Source organism: Lepidochelys kempii, chromosome 9 (assembly GCF_965140265.1).
Source record: "Lepidochelys kempii isolate rLepKem1 chromosome 9, rLepKem1.hap2, whole genome shotgun sequence".
Lineage (NCBI taxonomy): Eukaryota > Metazoa > Chordata > Testudines > Cheloniidae > Lepidochelys > Lepidochelys kempii.
The window spans coordinates 43556460-43571810 of NC_133264.1; the positions used below are offsets into that span (position 1 = coordinate 43556460).

At 46.8% G+C, this 15351-nt stretch overlaps 1 protein-coding gene across 4 annotated transcripts in view; it reads left to right on the forward strand.

The window, feature by feature from the left end:
- Positions 1–15351, forward strand: part of LOC140917371 (glypican-5-like) — a 609804-nt gene that overhangs the window by 157508 nt on the left and 436945 nt on the right. The window lies entirely within an intron of this gene.

Consider the following 15351-nt stretch of genomic DNA (forward strand, 5'->3'; position numbering starts at 1 on the left):
GTTAATTCCTGTGCTGAACTTGGCTTACCATATGATTTAGGGGGAAAATACTTGAGAGACTAAAGAAAGGGGAGGCATAAAGAATGCAATTCCAAACCAGGAAAATTTGTGCCAGATGGACATGCCAGCATGGCAAACCTAAGTGTTTATAGTTTAGAGCAATGGTAAAGATATCAAATTCATCAACACTTTCAATTTTGAACAAATAAGGCAAGACAGGAGAGCACAAATGAAAATGTAAAAAAAAATAAGAATATACTATATGATTAAAACATTTGTTTAATGCATGCTTAGAGGCATTGTTATGGTCCATGTTGTCTCAAGCTCAAGAATGTTCTTTTGTCAATCATGCTTGAATTTGTGGAGACATTTGCTGCTCTGTTTGGCATCCAAGGATAAACTCAGAACATTAGGACAAGGTTGTCTGTGTTCATGGAATGATCCATGATGGTGTTTTCATAGGCATCTTGTGCAGTGTGCGTGAGCCATGGAACTTCCTTCCATTTGATGATGAGTCCATGGTAGCACTGTATGCTTAAAAAAAACTCCACCCATACCCCAGATACTTGAAGAACAAATTATCAGTGTTAGAGACCCATTCCACTCCTCCATCGTGATGCCATTGTTGTGATACATTAGAGGTAGATACGGTGATCACGATACTTTGTATATTTCTATGTATTGTATAAGAGGTGCATCTGGTCGCTAGGAGAATTACAGTACATAGACCAAAATCTCCCCTAAATCAGATCCATGCATCACCATTGACTTCCAAGGGGGTAAATGAGAGCAAACTTAGGCTTTCTAACTATTGCAGAAAAAATGACCTGACACATACATTGCATTTGTTGTAGGAACTATTATATTTTAGCATGCATTTTTATGTCATAATGCATTGCATTTGTCAGCACAATAATCAGCACGCTGTGATTCTGACGTTTAATGTTGGGGAGGGGAAAATACACAATGCAGGTGAATATCAGATAATCTAGGGTCTTATCCTGCACCTTGAAGTCAATGAAAATTTTGCCTTTGATTTCAGTGGAAGCACAGTTGGGCCTTGAAGTGTCTTTCAGGCTGAGAAAGTTTCTGCTAATCCTAATGTGAGTGTCTCATCTGAGTCATACATGATTTCCTTTCATTAAACTTAAACATTTTCCTTCAACTTTCCAGATGATTTCAACTAGATAACTACATGGAATTCTTTATTCTTCTTTTCAAAGATCTTCTCATTTGCTTTCACTAGGGGAATCTCAGTGTATGAAGAAGGCTGTATATTCTTTTTCTTTATTATTTTGTGGACTGCTCTTTAGGCTGAAATTGTGTGTTTTGAAGATGAAAAGTATACTGCGGTTCATGTTATCCTGTCTTCCACTCATTTTAGTTTTCAGGTTTCTGTAGGGTAAGATTATATTTGTGTGACAGAGCACATTCTGGTATTTTGAGTAAGCATGCAGTCTGATATTGGTTTAAAACTTTCATGATTAGTTACAGGAGATAACTGTTACTTAGAAGTGTGACAGGGTCGGGCCAGATGGCTATAGGAGAGTAATAGAAGGCAGATATATTAGCCCCAGGCTAAGTAGGTCCCTTTTCCCTGGGTAAGGTAACAGGGAAGGTTCCATAACAATCAGGAACCTTCTGGAGACCATTAAGACAGGCTGATTAGAACATCTGCAGCCAATCAAGAAGCTGCTAGAATCAATTAAGGCAGGCTAATCAGGGCACCTGGGTTTTAAAAAGGAGCTCACTTCAGTTTGTGGTGTGCGTGTGAGGAGCTGGGAGTAAGAGGCACTAGGAGCTGAGAGTGAGAACGCGGACTGTTGGAGGACTGAGGTGTACCAGCATTCTCAGACACCAGGAGCAAGGTCCTATGGTGAGGATAAAGAAGGTGTTGGGAGGAGGCCATGGGGAAGTAGCCCAGGGAGTTGTAGCTGTCGGACAGCTGTTCCAGGAGGCACTCTAGACAGCTGCATTCCACAGGGCCCTGGGCTGGAACCCGGAGTAGAGGGCAGGCCCTGGTTCCCCCCAAATCCTCCCAACTTCTGATCAGACACAGGAGTCGTCGACCTGGACTGTGGGTTCAGAAAAATGGCCAAGCTGAGTGCTGCCGTGAAGCTCCAAGGTGAGCAAATCCATCAATAAGCGCAAGACCCACCAAGGTAGAGCAGGAACTTTGTCACAACTGGTGTCAGAAGTAGGATCTGGTGTTCACAGCGTGGCAGAAGAAAGAGGGTGTTTTGAAGAAAAAAAAAGGGAAGAGGGTCTATTTTTATTTTTTTCACCACAATAGAGGAGGTAGTGTGGGCACTGATACAAGCCATGGCTGCCCAGCAGGAGGCTACTCATGTCCAGGCAGCCACCCAACAGGAGGCAGTGCGGCTACAGCAAGAGACTAATCGCCTGCTGATGGACCAGGCTGCTCAAGACCGGGCTATGTTGCGGGAACTGGTAAACCACGTAAAGGCCCTTACAGAGCTGAACCGCAGCCATGGTGGGATGCAGATCATGCAGGCCAGCAATTGGCTGCAGAAAATGACGCAGGAGGATGATGTAGAGGCATACCTCCTGGCCTTTGAGAGGACAGCCCTGCAGGAGACTTGGCCCTGAGAACAGTGGTCTGGCATCCTCGCTCCATTCCTGTGTGGGGAGGCCCAGAAGGCCTACTATGATTTTCCTGAGGAGGCTGCGGCAGACTACCCCCTCGACTAAACAAAACCTCGCGGTCCCAATTATATGACTTCATCCATCTCACACGAAAGTGGTTACGAACTGAGTCCCGGAGGAGATACTAGAGGTTCTGGTCAGCGGGGAGTGGGAACACATAGCTGCACAGTGTCCCAAGGCCGAGGAGCCTATGCAGTGTAACCTGGGGAACTGGGCAGACCCATGCTCCCTAACCTACCTTGTGGGGGTCTCACTAACCCCACATATGTACACTAGACCAGTGAAGCTAAATGGGGTAGAGACCACAGCACTGGTTGATTCAGGGAGTGCTATCACGCTTGTCTCGGGGAAGCTCGTGAAGCGTAGTCAGCTGCTTTGGGCTAAGCGTACAGGGATAACATGCATCCATGGGACAGTTGGTTATTACCCCACCATCCCAGTAAAAATCGAGATATAGGGGAACACTGCTGAGGTAGCAGCAGGTGTAGTCCCTAAACTCCCATACCCAGTGTTCATAGGGAGAGACTTCCCAGGGTTTGGAGACTTACTCCCAGTAGGGGAATTGGAGAAAGGGGGAACCACTGAAAGTAGTGATCCACAGTAGAGTGTCAACCCCCAACCTTCTCTGAAATATCCCCAGATTTGTTCTCCGCTCCCAGACAGCATAGAAAGATGAAAAGGGAAAGAAGGGCAGCTAAGGCCTTGGGAACCCGAATACTGGCCCAAAGCCAGAGGCTCACGCTCGTAGGTAGGCGGACCCGAGCAGCTGAAAAGGAGGTCACCCAGGAGGGAGAAGCACCTGACGCCTCTGAACCAGTAGAGGCAACAGAGACTGGCCCCCTAGATCTCAGGCACATTAGCCCCAGGAGAGGACATTTTGGACGGGACCAGGCTGAAGACCCAAGGTACGACAACATTAGGAAGGAGGTGACTGAAATAGATGGGTTCCCCGTGGAAGGGAAAACTCAGGGACCAGGACCCTACTTTCATAATGAAGAAGAATCTCTTACACCGGGTTTCACCAGTACAGGGGTAGAAGGTACAGCAGATCCTAGTACCTCAAAAACACCAGAATGCTGTATTAAGTCTGGCCCATAGTCATCTTTTTGGGAGGCATTTGTGGGTAGAGAATACCCTGGCACGGGTCCTACGACGATTCTTCTGGCCCAGAGTACATGAAGAGGTGCGGAGGTATTGTGTGTCCTGCCCGGAGTGTCAGCTGCACAGTCCCCGTCCCCACTTGAGGGCCCCTTTAGTACCCCTTCCCATCATAGAGGTCCCCTTCGAGTGAATAGCCATGGATCTAGTGGGACCCCTGGAGAAGACAGTCCGGGGCCACCAATATATACTTGACAGGTTTCAGAGTAGCAGCCGTGTTAGTCTGTATTCGCAAAAAGAAAAGGAGTACTTGTGGCACCTTAGAGACTAACAAATTTATTTGAGCATAAGCTTTCATGAGCTACAGCTCACTTCATCTTTATTTGAGCATAAGCTTTCGTGAGCTACCACTTGTCATTCTGGATTATGCTACTCGCTACCCAGAAGCCATCCCCCTGAGGAACACGGCCTCTAAAACAATAGCTAAAGAGTTGGTGGTGATCTTTGCCCCAGTGGGGCTACCAAAAGAGATATTAACAGACCAAGGTACCCCATTTATGTCGAAGCTAATGAAGGACCTCTGTACGCTGCTCCATACACATACCCTGAGAACTTCAGTCTGTCATCCGCAGATCGATGGGCTGGTAGAAAGGTTTAACCGAACCCTCAAGGCAATGATAAGGAAAGTGGTAAGTTGAGACAGGAAAGATTGGGACATCCTACTACCCTACCTTATGTTTGCAATCTGGGAGGTACCTCAGGCCTCAACTGGGTTTTCCCCCTTTGAATTATATGGACGCCACCCCTGTGGCATACTAGATATTGCAAAAGAAATCTGGGAAGAGGAACCCAATGAGGGGAGAAATATAATTGACCATGTGTTGTAGATGCGAGAACCAATAGCCCGGGTCACCCCTATTGTACGGAAACATTTGGAAAAGGCGCAGGAGGCCAAGCGAACCTATTACAATCGCCAGGCAAAAGTCTGACAGTTCCAACCAGGGGATTGGGTGATGGTGTTGGTATTCACGGCATCAAGCAAGCTTTTGGCCCAATGGCAGGGGCCCTGTGAGGTGGTTGACCCTGTAGGGAAAGTACTCTACAAGGTGCGGCAGCCAGGACGCCGGAAACAAGAACAAATTCCTGGTGCAAGTGCTAGAGGAGCCAACTGGGGGGGCGCTTTTCTTGACCTGCTGCTCACAAACCGGGTAGAATTAGTGGGGGAAGCAAAAGTGGATGGGAATCTGGGAGGCAGTGACCATGAGTTGGTTGAGTTCAGGATCCTGACGCAGGGAAGAAAGGTAAGCAGCAGGATACGGACCCTGGACTTCAGGAAAGCAGACTTCGACTCCCTCAGGGAACGGATGGCCAGGATCCCCTAGGGGACTAACTTGAAGGGGAAAGGAGTCCAGGAGAGCTGGCTGTATTTCAAGGAATCCCTGTTGAGGTTACAGGGACAAACCATCCCAATGAGTCGAAAGAATAGTAAATATGGCAGGCGACCAGCTTGGCTTAATGGTGAAATCCTAGCGGATCTTAAACATAAAAAAGAAGCTTACAAGAAGTGGAAGGTTGGACATATGACCAGGGAAGAGTATAAAAATATTGCTCGGGCATGTAGGAATGAAATCAGGAGGGCCGAATCGCACCTGGAGCTGCAGCTAGCCAGAGATGTTAAGAGTAACAAGAAGGGTTTCTTCAGGTATGTTGGCAACAAGAAGAAAGCCAAGGAAAGTGTGGGCCCCTTACTGAATGAGGGAGGCAACCTAGTGACAGAGGATGTGGAAAAAGCTAATGTGCTCAATGCTTTTTTTGCCTCTGTTTTCACTGACAAGGTCAGCTCCCAGACTGCTGCACTGGGCATCACAAAATGGGGAAGAGATGGCCAGCCCTCTGTGGAGATAGAGGTGGTTAGGGACTATTTAGAAAAGCTGGACGTGCACAAGTCCATGGGGCCGGACGAGTTGCATCCGAGAGTGCTGAAGGAATTGGCGGCTGTGATTGCAGAGCCATTGGCCATTATCTTTGAAAACTCGTGGCGAACCGGGGAAGTCCCGGATGACTGGAAAAAGGCTAATGTAGTGCCAATCTTTAAAAAAGGGAAGGAGGAGGATCCTGGGAACTACAGGCCAGTCAGCCTCACCTCAGTCCCTGGAAAAATCATGGAGCAGGTCCTCAGGGAATCAATCCTGAAGCACTTGCATGAGAGGAAAGTGATCAGGAACATCCAGCATGGATTCACCAAGGGAAGGTCATGCCTGACTAATCTAATCGCCTTTTATGATGAGATTACTGGTTCTGTGGATGAAGGGAAAGCAGTGGATGTATTGTTTCTTGACTTTAGCAAAGCTTTTGACACAGTCTCCCACAGTATTCTTGTCAGCAAGTTAAGGAAGTATGGGCTGGATGAATGCACTATAAGGTGGGTAGAAAGCTGGCTAGATTGTCGGGCTCAACGGGTAGTGATCAATGGCTCCATGTCTAGTTGGCAGCCGGTATCAAGTGGAGTGCCCCAAGGGTCGGTCATGGGGCCGGTTTTGTTCAATATCTTCATAAATGATCTGGAGGATGGTGTGGATTGCACTCTCAGCAAATTTGCGGATGATACTAAACTGGGAGGAGTGGTAGATACGCTGGAGGGGAGGGATAGGATACAGAAGGACCTAGACAAATTGGAGGATTGGGCCAAAAGAAATCTGATGAGGTTCAATAAGGATAAGTGCAGGGTCCTGCACTTAGGACGGAAGAACCCAATGCACAGCTACAGACTAGGGACCGAATGGCTAGGCAGCAGTTCTGCGGAAAAGGACCTAGGGGTGACAGTGGACGAGAAGCTGGATATGAGTCAGCAGTGTGCCCTTGTTGCCAAGAAGGCCAATGGCATTTTGGGATGTATAAGTAGGGGCATAGCGAGCAGATCGAGGGACGTGATCGTTCCCCTCTATTCGACGTTGGTGAGGCCTCATCTGGAGTACTGTGTCCAGTTTTGGGCCCCACACTACAAGAAGGATGTGGATAAATTGGAGAGAGTCCAGCGAAGGGCAAGAAAAATGATTAGGGGTCTGGAACACATGACTTATGAGGAGAGGCTGAGGGAGCTGGGATTGTTTAGCCTGCAGAAGAGAAGAATGAGGGGGGATTTGATAGCTGCTTTCAACTACCTGAAAGGGGGTTCCAAAGAGGATGGCTCTAGACTGTTCTCAATGGTAGCAGATGACAGAACGAGGAGTAATGGTCTCAAGTTGCAGTGGGGGAGGTTTAGATTGGATATTAGGAAAAACTTTTTCACTAAGAGGGTGGTGAAACACTGGAATGCGTTACCTAGGGAGGTGGTAGAATCTCCTTCCTGAGAGGTTTTTAAAGTCAGGCTTGACAAAGCCCTGGCTGGGATGATTTAACTGGGAATTGGTCCTGCTTCGAGCAGGGGGTTGGACTAGATGACCTTCTGGGGTCCCTTCCAATCCTGATATTCTATGATTCTATGATTCTATGAAATTTATCACATTAACCTCTTAAAGCCTTGGCACCAACGAGAGGTGTGTGTAGTGGTCCAAGAGACCCCGATCCAGGGAAATAACATGCAGGAGCAGATCAGGATATCCACTGATCTGACCCCAAACTCTGAGATGATCAACTGATTCCAGGAGGTGTTTTCAACCAAACCACCCCAGACCACTGAAGCATATCACCACATTATCACAGACCATGGGGCAAAGGTAACTTTAAGGCCCTATTGGGTCCCAGCAGCAAAAAGGGAGGAGATCAAAGCAGAGGTAAAAAGGATATTGGAGCTAGGAGTCATCGAAGAGTCCTACAGTCTCTGTTGCCTCTACTGGTTCAGAGGTGTTAGGGTGTGGATCAGACTCAGGTGCTTCTCCCTCCTGGGTGACCTCCTTTTCAGCTGCTCGGGTCCACCTACCTATGAGCGCAAGCCTCTGGCTTTGGGCCAGTATTCGGATTCCCAAGGCCTTAGCTGCCCTTCTTTCCCTTTTCGTCTTTCTATGCTGTCTGGGAGTGGAGAACAAATCTGGGGATATTTCAGAGAAGGTTGGGGGTTGACACTCTACTGTGGATCACTACTTTCAGTGGTTCTCCCTTTCTCCAATTCCCCTACTGGGAGTAAGTCTCCAAACCCTGATCAAGCCCGATTGTGTTGGTGCCCAAACCCAATGGCACCACTAGGTTTTGTAATGACTTTCGCCGGCTGAATGAGATATCCAAATTCGATGCATACCCCATACCCCGTGTCGATGAGTTAGTTGACTGCCTGGGCAATGTCCGATTTTTGACCACCCTTGATTTAACAAAGGGATACTGGCAGATTCCCCTTGCCAAAGATGTGAAAGAAAAGATGGCATTCTCTACACCAGAGGGTCTGTTTCAATATACTGTTCTTCCTTTTGGACTGCATGGGGCACCTGCCACCTTCCAGCGTCTTATGGACAAGCTCCTATGGCCCCACACCAGTTATGCAGCGGTATACCTGGTTTGATGTGATTATTCACACCCCCGACTGGGAAACCCACTTAGAAAAGGTGAAAGCGGTTCTGGACATGCTAAGACGGGCCTCACAGCCAACTCAGCCAAGTGTGCTATAGGGCTAGCCAAGGCTAAATACCTTGGCTACATTGTAGGAAGGGGCATGGTCAAGCCCCAACTAAACAAACTAGAGGCTATCCAAAATTGGCCCTGGCCGAATTGGAAAAAGCAAGTCCGGGCATTCCTGGGTGTGGTGGGGTACTACCGACGATTTATTCCCCATTTTGCTACCAGAGCGAGTCTCCTGACAAACCTGATAAAAGCCTGGGGTCCAGACATGGTGAAGTGGACAGATGCCGCAGAGAAAGCATTCATGGATCTACAGACCGCCCTCTGCAGTAACCCTGTGCTTATAGCCCCAGACTTCAACAAAGAATTCATTTTACAAATAGATGCATCTGAAGTAGGATTGGGATCTGTCCTATCGCAGATGGTCGGAGATGAAGAACACCCAATCCTCTACCTCAGCAGGAAACTCCACCCGAGAGAGCAGAAGTATGCCATGGTTGAAAGAGAGTGCCTAGCTGTGAAATGGGCCATGGGAACACAAAGTTATTACCTTCTGGGACAACGGTTTACCCTTGTGACCGACCATGCACCCCTCCAGTGGATGCAGCAAAATAAAGAGACGAACGCAAGGGTGACCAGATGGTTCCTGTCCCTAAAACCTTTCCAATTCACCATACAACACTGGGCTGGAAGCCACCATGGCAATGCAGATGGCTTGTCACGAGTACACTGCCTGATGTCCCAAGTTGCCCAATCCCGTAGTGTTGAGCGGGAGGGGAGGGGAGGGCGATATGTGACAGGGTCGGGCCAGATGGCTATAGGAGAGTAATAGAAGGCAGATATATTAGCCCCAGGATAAGTAGGTCCCTTTTCCCTGGGTAAGGTAACAGGGAAGGCTGCAGAACAATCAGGAACCTTCTGGAGACAATTAAGACAGGCTGATTAGAACACCTGCAGCCAATCAAGAAGCTGCTAGAATCAATTAAGGCAGGCTAATCAGGGCACCTGGGTTTTAAAAAGGAGCTCACTTCAGTTTGTGGTGTGCGTGTGAGGAGCTGGGAGTAAGAGGCACTAGGAGCTGAGAGTGAGAACGCGGACTGTTGGAGGATTGAGGTGTACCAGCATTCTCAGACACCAGGAGCAAGGTCCTATGGTGAGGATAAAGAAGGTGTTGGGAGGAGGCCATGGGGAAGTAGCCCAGGGAGTTGTAGCTGTCGGACAGCTGTTCCAGGAGGCACTCTAGACAGCTGCATTCCACAGGGCCCTGGGCTGGAACCCGGAGTAGAGGGCAGGCCCTGGTTCCCCCCAAATCCTCCCAACTTCTGATCAGACACAGGAGTCGTCGACCTGGACTGTGGGTTCAGAAAAATGGCCAAGCTGAGTGCTGCCGTGAAGCTCCAAGGCGAGCAAATCTGCCAGTAAGTGTAAGACCCACCAAGGTAGAGCAGGAACTTTGTCACAGAAGATTAAGCCCAATTATGCTCTTTTTCCTTTAGTCAGGCTAGTTTCTCAGAAGAAATGGACAAGAGTTCTGGCTACCATTTTAGAACTTCCAGCTGTGTGATCGCTGATTGGAATCCTAGGGCCTGTTCCTCAAATACACTCATTCTCCTTTATGCTGCTCTGACAGTATTTGTATCTATTTTATTTATTTGAAACATGCTTTCACATACATGAACTTCCCATTCCTTTTTATATCACTATGTAGTGATCATTTCATGTTTATGAAATTTATTTTTCAGCTTCAGGAAACAAGGAGATGTATATCTTTTACAACAGCAATGTCTGTTACAAACACTGTACTTCATTCAGTAGTAAATACTCTAACCATGGAAAGCTCAATCCAGAAACAGAGCACTACTTGTCACTTTGTTATCCTAAGCCAACTTTAATTAATTCTCTTTTAGGAAACATTTACAATTTTTGAAATAGCCACATGGAGCTTACATGCTAAAAATTAAAGTTTCATATTAACCGATTGGCTAACTGAAATGAATAATGGAAAGCTGGCTATTTTTTACCATGTGGGGAAAGGGTTAAGTAAACCAATAAAGTGCTTACTATACTTTTTACTCAAGAGAAACTTATTTCATATGTGTAAGCAAAAAAATCTATTTGCATGAATGGTGCGTAACTTCCTTGAGACTGGCCTATAGTGATCTGTTCCATTACAGCCAAAAGACTTGTCGGATTCACCTGGATGGCATGTGTGAAAGGTCACCGTTAAGCTATTAGTACTCTCTTTCTCTTCAGATTCCTATAGAACAGGCACTGCCATTTGTGCAATGAGGCTGGCATACACCCAGTCACTTAAACTAATGCGAGTCTGCTATGGGCTGCAGCATCAGCAATCATAATCATTATTTTCTGTTTCGTCTGCTGGAATCTAATTGTGTGTCATATTGAAAGGAATGCTGACTGCCTCCTGGTGCCAGATATGTAGACCTAGCTTGTTTACTCTTGATATCACTTTGAGTGAGGCTTTCCTCTTCTCCCTCCCCCTCCCTTTTGGGGGGGGGGGGTCATTCTAAAGCTAGACAGTTAAAATCAACCTTCGTTGTCTGGTTCAGTCCGTGTATTTCATGCATCAATACATTTTATTATTTCCTGCAAGGTGGAAGAAAGGTACCCCTGAACAAAATGCTAATTGAGGTGAAGCAGGACTGAAATGCATGCTGCCCACTGGCAACTGTGGGAACTATACACAAATTTCTTATCCAGGGATTAGCCAAATTCCCACATTCACTGTCAATAAAAGGTCACTCTCCCTCAAAGATGATGATTAAGGAAATAACGGCTTTCAACAAAGCATTTAAAATGTGCTTTTAATCAATTCCTATTCAGCAAAGTGCATAAGCGCAAGCTTAACTTTAAGCACATGCATAGTTCTGTTTACTCCAGTGAAACTTAAGCAAATGTTTGTGCATTGATGAATGGATGCCACACTTGCTGCTGTTTATCCATTTGGGGGTTAGTAATTCTTGGAAAGAAATCAAAGTAAGGTGGTATTGCAGCTGTTTGTGGGGGGCTGATAGGGGCTTGGTTGTGGAATCCTTCTTCACGTTGGTGAACAGTTACTCATACAAATGGATACGTACATTTCATAACTGCAAATGATGCCACCAGAATGATTCATGAGTAAGTGCTCGCCAAGGTGAGTGAGAGTTCTGCGGCTGGGGCTAACGAGATTAAAATCTGATGGAACAAATTCATCCCTAGTGCATCTCCATTGATTTAGAGTGAATTTGACCTTATGCCTTTTTTGATCTTTCTGCACATCACCTTTGGAGTGTTCAGTCTGATATAATATTTTTGGCAGGGAAGAGAATATTTGCTAAAGGCCTATGAACTGAGTGTGTAAAGTAGTAAGGTAGTGGTAATTTAAAGGTTCTCCCCTTTTGGGAACATTAGCATTTGCTTTTCTCTTGAGTCTGCCTTTCACTTTCCTTCCAGATTACCACTACTTAACCCTGTCTCATTTGTAGCTGGTTCTGAAAGGAAGGATGGTCCAGTGGTTAGAGTACTAGCCTGGGGCACTTGTGAGAGCCAGGTTCAATTCCTTGCTCCTCTGTAGACTTCCTGTGTGACCTCATGCAAGCCACTTAGTTTCACTGTGCCTCAGTTTCCCATTTGTAAAAAGTGGATAATAGCACTTAATATCTCACAGGAATGCTGCGAGGCTAAATACCATGAGGATTGTGAGATGCTCAGGTACTACAGTAATGGAGACCATATAAGTATAATATAGATAGATTTTTTTTTCCCAGATGAATATGCTGTGCTTGACCACAGACCCTTGTGTATTTGCTTTCTGTAGAACCACTGGGAAAGGAGGAGGTTTGGTTGGGGCTGCCCAGGTGGGTCCCAAGACCAATCACTCATGAACCTCATGGGACTCAGATGGGACCTACTACACACGGTCTCATACAAAGGGATTTTAGGGCTGGGATGGACTTAGGCTAAACAGGTTAAATGCAGCATTTGGACGTAGAGGGAGAACTTGCCTAGATGGAGGTTTGACCTGGAGTTCTGAAGGATGGTACTCTCTTTCTCTGTCATTGCTCAAAGTTAATAGCATCTGTGTAGATTACAAACAAAAACAGATATATCTATTCATGTACTGGCCAAGAAGGTATTAACTCTGACCAGGAGTCAGGCTCCGTCCTGCAGGTGCAGAGTGGTGTGTGATGTGGGGACCATTGGGCCAGGGGAGGTCAGGATTCTGTGGAGTTAAGGCTCCTTGTATTCTTCGTCCCACACATATGCCCTTGTACAAGGCTAAATGCAATCTGGCCCTTTGAGTATGGCCGGACAGTTTAATGGAGAGTTCTGTTAATATTCAGGATTGAAAATAGAAGTAGAAAATATTTGACAGCCTTTAGAAATGTAAAATTTGTCTAGGGCAAAGTTCTGCAGTCTCTACACAGGCAAAACTCCCACTGATCTCCAGCAAAACACCTATTGACTTCAATAGAAGCTTTGCCTGACAGCTTGATCCTGTGTGAATGCTGATAAGTAATGCATTGTAGCATTCATGGGTCAGGCTGCTGAGCCGTGGTGGCTTTTCTGCTCACAATCCAATAAGGTAGGCATTGCAGGCTGGTGGACTGGCAAGGACTCTGTGTCTCATCAATCTTGGGAAGTATCGAGCTGCTTGATGTGAATATAATGTTTTCTTAGAGCCCTTGGACACATTTCTGTGCCAGTGGCTGGCTCTCATGGCTGACTGCCCACTTCTCAAATTTTTCTGAGTGCAGCCATTAAGCACATTTGAGTGAACCAGCCAAGCAAGTTAAAACAGGCGGGTCAGTGCATCATTTGCAATCACTGGATTGCATTTAAGCACTTAAGCTTGCAAAGTTGCCAGCTGTTGTGTTTGGTGTTTTTCTTAAAGCTGCAACTGCTGGAGTCATGTGATTACATGAAAATATCAGCTCTCATTTAAAATAAAAAAACCCTATAACTTCTAATGCTGCTACTCATCACTGCTCAGTTCATTGGCACAAAGACACAAATGAGTTAGGAGCCCAACTCCCATTGGTTTTTAATGGGAATTGGACACCTAACTGCTTTTTATGCCTTTTGAGAAGCTTCCCAGTGAGGTCAACAGGTTTGTTCACATTGCTGAGCACCAGGAATATTTCTCTATACTATCTACAAACCTCTCTGCATAAGTGTCGGGCAAATGCTGAGTGCTGGTATCACAGGATCCTTTCACCACTTTGGGCACCTTCTCCTTGCTGCTCCGAGAATTAGCTAGTCCTTCACACGCCAGGGCTAGAGTGAGACTCCTCCAGCTTCTTGCCCACAGCCCTCTTATAAGGGCCAGCTGGGCCCTGATTGAGCTGGCCACAGCTGTGGGCTCCTACTCACTCAGCTTCCCCAGCTGTTCTTAATCCCTTTTACCCAGCCACAGCCCTCTCCAGGACTGCTTTTAACCCCTTCAGGGGAGGAGCAGGGTGACCACCCTGCTACAGTCCCAAACACAGCTCCCTTCACCTAGGGAGTGACTGCAAGCTACTTCCCTTCAGCCCTCAGCCACTTTCAGATGCTGGGCTTTATATGGGCCCCTCCTGTTCCTGTCCAGCTGAGCCCCCTCTCTTTATTTAATCCCTGCTCCCTGGCTCCTCCTCCAGGTGCAGCCTGGGCAGTTAATTGGCCTACCTGGCTACCTTAACCCCTTCAGATCTTGTGCAGGGTGGTCACACCTCGGTGTTAGTGCTTTGGCTCTTCACTTCTTGCAGTAGCATTCAGCAGCATGGAAGACCAAACCCTTCATAAGGAGTGCAGGTTTTTGCTCATAGAATGTCATTGTAAAATTGAAATAATGTGGATTTATTGGCTCTAGTTATTAATTTCAGTAGGACTGTGCATAGGCTCACTGGTCCACCCATAAATTTTTCTTTGTAGGATCAGGGTCTTAAAATCCAAGGTTCAAAAGTGTTGATTTGTACAGCAATATTAGGTTTATTTTTAGAAAGAGGAAGTTGATAGAATGTGGGAAAGACACATATTCCTATGTCTGGATTGTTCTTTGTGCTTCATGAAGATTTTATATGGATACTTGGGTGTTTTCTTCTTCTCATTTAATACCTGAAGTTGGTATATAGGAGAGAGGTTGGAGGAGATTCGAAGGTGACACAAAGAGCCATAACTTCATTGGCTTCACTGTAGCTCTACTGATTTACTCCCTCTGAGGATCTGCCAGATTGTATTTTCTGTGTTGTACTAAAGAAAACAACAGCTGACAGAAAGCCTGATGGAGTGTGATCATTATATCAAGAGCTGATCATAGGTCAAGTATTATGAGAAGGCAGAGGGATCTGTGACCTGAGTTAATTGAGAAGGACAGGCACAGTTAGAGGGGCTGAGAGTGGCTAGGGAGGTTATGCCAGGAGAGTTGTGAGAAAAGAGCTAAGGGGGGGTGGGGGGAAATGAGGATGGAGACAGGATGGTAGTTAGTAAATGAGGGATTTTTCTGACATGTAAGTGGCAATTTTAAGGTGTTAGGGAAAGATCCAGTGGAAAATGGAGTAGTTGGTAGGGGTGGTATAGGAGCCGTTCCAATGTCAAAGGGAATTTTTTCACTGACTTCAGTGGGAGTTACGCCGGGTGCCTAGTGAACAAGAATAAGAAAGCAGGAGGGGTGGATAGTTGAGGTTGACAAGGGATCTAGTGAAGACTGGGTGTATTTTAGATGAGATTGGGTTGACTTCAGCAGTGACGGAAGGGGAGAAGTGAAGCGGTTGTAGTGAAACAAGCAGGGGGGAAAGTAAGTCCGGTGACTTACCGGTACTCTGGGGCCAGCTCTGGCCCCCGGAAGGGGCAGGGCCTAGGGCGGAAGGGACGGGGCTGAGGGGGTCAGAGCCAGCCCCAGCCCACCCTGTAAGGTAAGTGCCCCCCCCCACCGGGGTAGGGGTAGCAGCAGCAGCCCGGGGCTCCGGGGGCTATTTAAAGGGCCCGGGGCTCCCCTCTTCTACCACCCTGGCCTTTAAATAGCCGCTGGAGCCCTGGGGAAGCGGCGGGACTCCAGCGGCT